At 41.6% G+C, this 4,334-nt stretch overlaps 1 non-coding gene across 1 annotated transcript; it reads right to left on the bottom strand.

The window, feature by feature from the left end:
• Positions 1–3,355: 3,355 nt before the first annotated feature.
• Positions 3,356–3,538, bottom strand: LOC150103283 (U2 spliceosomal RNA). Its single transcript, XR_016548878.1, has one exon. It is a non-coding gene; the product is annotated as a U2 spliceosomal RNA (small nuclear RNA).
• Positions 3,539–4,334: the final 796 nt, after the last annotated feature.

Here is a 4,334-nt window from a genome sequence, read left to right as displayed (position 1 = left end):
AGGCTGAAGGATTCTCTGTGGACTTTGACTTCCAGCCACCATAGGGGGAGAATTAAAGTGTGCTCTGGTTTCGTTTTGGATTGTTGTTTCCTTTTGTAATATAAATCCTATCCCCATGGCTTTAACAGACCTTTAAGGCCCACAACCTTCCAAACATGCTTGGATTTCGTAACCGAAATACGAGGATAGAATGGTCACTCTTATGCCTCAAGGTATTCTTGGCTGTATCCGTGTGTGTTCACGGGGCCGGTTTGCCAGCTTGCGGGATGAAAAACACCAGATAAACTGTCGGAAAAAATCCTACTGCCCGCCCCCAAGACCGGCTAACTTGGCTATGGCTGAGGAAGATCTTTCAGCTCCTCACGTCTCCGACGGGAATCGAACCTAGGACACTCCTTCCCCAGGCATATGGTTGCGAAGCGCAAAGCCACTAGACTAACCGCGAGGACATTTTTGTAATATAAAGTTATCCACATATCAGGTGATTGGCCCTAAAATGCTTCACCAATCACGTTCGCCTACTGGAGAAGTAGGAGAACGTGAAATCCAAGCCACACCCCGATGCGGTGCCCCCTGGGAAACGCAGAGAGGCACCGCATCAGTTAGGGGATTTCAGAAACGAATGTTCCAACTTTGGCTTGAACGGCACCCAAATTCTGAAATTTCATTCGAAAGGCTAATGCAGCAAAGCAGCTTCATTATCACTGAAACCTCAAGCTGTAAAAGGAGACTGTACTGACCCTGAAGTGACCAAGAATATGAATGAAGCAGAACCAGATTCCAAAGTGCAGAATGCTGAAAATTTTGAAAATATACTAATAGTTGAAAGGAAGCTATCAGATAAGGAACAAGAACTCACACGAAAAATTATCGAGCAAATGAACAGCAACCAGGAACGAGTTAGGCTTCCAGTATTAAGACAAGTACCTCAACAAAAACTCAAGGAACTCCTACAAGAGGCGAATAAAACTGCAAGGGATATTCCTACTGGAACTATTGGGGAAACGAATCAACTTATGTACTCAATAGCCTACGTCGTAACATCTGAATTAGGATATAAGATTAGTGAACCCAAAAGCAGTAAGGCTCAGGAAGCAAAATGGAAGCATCGACTGGAGAATAAAATTCTTAAACTCAGAGCAGACGTGAGCAATTTGAAAAACCTTAAGGAAAAGAAGCTGAAAAACACAAAAATCCGAAATAACCTCATAAAGAGATATAATACTGGAACACGACCTATTGATGAAGTATTAGAGGAAGTGAAGAAAAAAAATAGTTGCAGTTGCAGCTAAAATAAGAAGATACAGTGCATGCATTGAACAGTACAAGCAAAATTCGATGTTTCGCGCAAATCAGCACCAGTTTTACAATAAAATTGATTGCTGCAGGAATGATAACCTTAAAGAAAATATAAATACCAGAGAAAAAGAAAATACACTAAAGTTTTGGAAAAACATATGGGACAACCCTAAGAGGCACAATAACAAGGCAAAATGGATTGAACAAATTACGAACAAATCTCAAGAACGAAAAATGGACCAACTGAAAATAACAACTGAAATGGTTCAAAAGCAAGCGAAAAAATAAAAAATTGGTCAACACCCGGGAAGGATGAATTACATGGCTACTGGTTGAAATATCTAACAGGCTTACATGAAAGACTAGCTAACCAATTTTATGATGTTTTAGAAGGAAAATGCAAAGTAGAGTCTCACAGCAGGGAAAACGTTTTTGATCATAAAGGATAAAGAAAAAGGTCCAAACCCATGATAGATGATAGATTCTGTCTTCCTCAATGAGGAGATGTTTTTTGCGTACTTTTCACATGTGATGTTTTATGACATGATCAGAAAAATTAGGTGTTTTTTGTCACCGCCGGGGGGGGGGCTATAATAGTACCACTGGGATCGTAAGCACCTCAGCCAGCCTTCGCCAAATGCGCTTGGTAGAAGAGGTGCCCTACAGTTTCGATTGTCTGGCATACATCGCAAGGTCGGGGACGATATTGTGATTTTACTAGTTTCACTGGGAGTCTGCCATAAGAGATTCTCCATGCCAAATCCCAGTGAAAAGGTTGTCCCAAGCTGTTTTTGATGTTCGTAAAGAGCACCTCTTCATTCGTACCCAGATCAGGCATTTCAAAGCCGAAAAAAAAAATCAATAAATTTCCGGTACAGCTGCTTTAGGCTAAGCTGAAGCACTCGTATGTAATAAATCTTTTAAGAATTTTGCATCTTGTATAGTACCAGTCTGGCACTATCTCCACATATGGTTCAGCGTGGCCAGTGGCCCCGAAACAGGGTAAGGAATATTCAGTGAAATATTTAATTAAATTACCAGATGTGTGATTTGATGCCAATGCTTTCCGTATCGTTTGAACAGTTAGTGAAACAGGAATATTTGAGAATGGGCAGGGCAAACCCTCCTTGCGTGGGGGGGGGGGATTGGTGAAAAACCCTGCATAACTCGTGTTTCCTGTGGTTCCAGAAGAAGTCGATGAGCTGTCTGTAAATAACTTTGTCTTGTGCGTCTGTGACGTTTGTTAAATTGATTGTGTGTAGCAGCATTTTGGTATTACGATTGTTTTGATGATGTTGCTCCACCGTTGAAAGAATAATTTCGTTTAACGGGGATGAGTTTATCACGTTTATCAGCACTGCCTCCTGAACATTTGGATAACTGACTATGACCCTTGCAGAATCAATTAGAACGAAATTTGGAACAGAACTCTTTATTTCCATGGTGAAGTTGATCTCTCCTGATTTCCATTTCGGGTTGTCATTGTCCGTACCTCTTTTTATGTCTTTGACAGTTCTCTATTTGGAAAAGATCTTATGGATAACGTCATCGCTGTTTTCGACGTATTCTAAAGGGAACTTGTCGATTTTAATCTTTCTGAGTAAGCTTCCAATCATGACCGGAGTTATTATGGCCCTGGCGCACTTAAAGCCTTGCAGCAACTCGTCTCTAGTTTCAATATTCGTCACAACTACTGGAATTTCCACCCACCATATGGGATGAAGCCATAAATATTATTCGATCCTACTGCCAAGCATAAAGCTTGTTAAATTAACCTCTTCTCTATCGTAGGGTCTGTTTCAAAACCTAACGTTCTTAGGTCAATTCCTAGGCAACAGCGAAGCCATAACTAATTTTAAAACTTGTACTTTTAAAAGGAAAGGAGTAGGAAAGTATTCGTAGTGGTGAAGACAACTACAGGGTAACCGTAGGAACAAGTCCTACCAGCAAAAATCCTGTAAACTTGAAAATCTACTAGCAAGAGACTTAACATACGAGAGAAACTCGATACGAAAAAAAAAAAAAAAATGGAAAATCGCCAAGCGGTCCCTGTTAGCAGAAATCTCCTACGTCAGGCGGACGACTAACAAACAGGCAGAAGGCGTAAAATTAGAACTAATTAAACTAAGAAAACTAAAAGCAAGCAATCTTACCATATTAGGATGTAGACCCTTCGGTAGGAAATTGGACTTCGAACTGATACTACGCTTTGATCTTAGCCAAAAGGCCGAGAAGCGATCCCCCCCCCCCCCCTCTCTCTCTCTCTCTATATATATATTTTACCTTGGGTATAATAAATGTTAAAGATATCAAGCTATTTTAAACCTGGTTTTACTCAATTTCCCAAGTAAGCAAACAAACAAGTCAAGTTTGCGCCTGCAAGAGTTGCAAGTCTGGGTGATCCCCCACACGTAGTGCAAGTCAAGGCAACTCGTGGTAAAGGTGGATAAGCTCTGATCACTATTCTTAATATTTACCCTTAATGCAAAGCACATCTCCTGGAGGAGATGTATGATTCTATGCATTAAAGAGAAGAGGCCACTACCCAGACCGGTTTCGACCTTTATTGAGGTATTATGGGAGTTCATATCTTTCATCACCGGCCTGTGGAGTCTAAAAGTTGTGCTGAGGGTCAGCAGATAGTGAGAGAGGAAGAGAAAAAGGTAGAGCGGATAGTAGTAGGTAATAAAGAGGCCTCAGTCGACCTGCTTGGCCACGCATAACCTATTAACAGGTCTGCGGCCAAGCAGATCTCCGACATCATCTCCCTACATCCGTTCTCAGAGCTTTCGACGGTCAGCCATCTCTTCAGATGTTTGACCGTCGAAGGAAACAAAACAAATGAAAGAGAACACAAAATAAACTAAGGACAGAAAAGAAAAGTGAATTTCAATTTTGAAACTAAAAAAAAAAGGGGAAGAGCCTGGCCTGAGTGATGCAGCCCACAAGGGGCTGCACCGCCTCGATGTAAGCCTTCGCCGCTCGGGTTCTCAGGTCCGCCCCCTCCTGTGGGAACTAAAGACAGGAACCCATGA

The sequence above is a fragment of the Typopeltis vanoorti genome, chromosome 9 (genome assembly GCF_054136105.1).
Source record: "Typopeltis vanoorti isolate ZY-2024b chromosome 9, IOZ_Tvanoo_1.0, whole genome shotgun sequence".
NCBI lineage: Eukaryota > Metazoa > Arthropoda > Arachnida > Uropygi > Thelyphonidae > Typopeltis > Typopeltis vanoorti.
The sequence above is the reverse complement of the archived record's forward strand: the minus strand, read 5'-3'. Positions and strand labels throughout refer to the sequence as shown.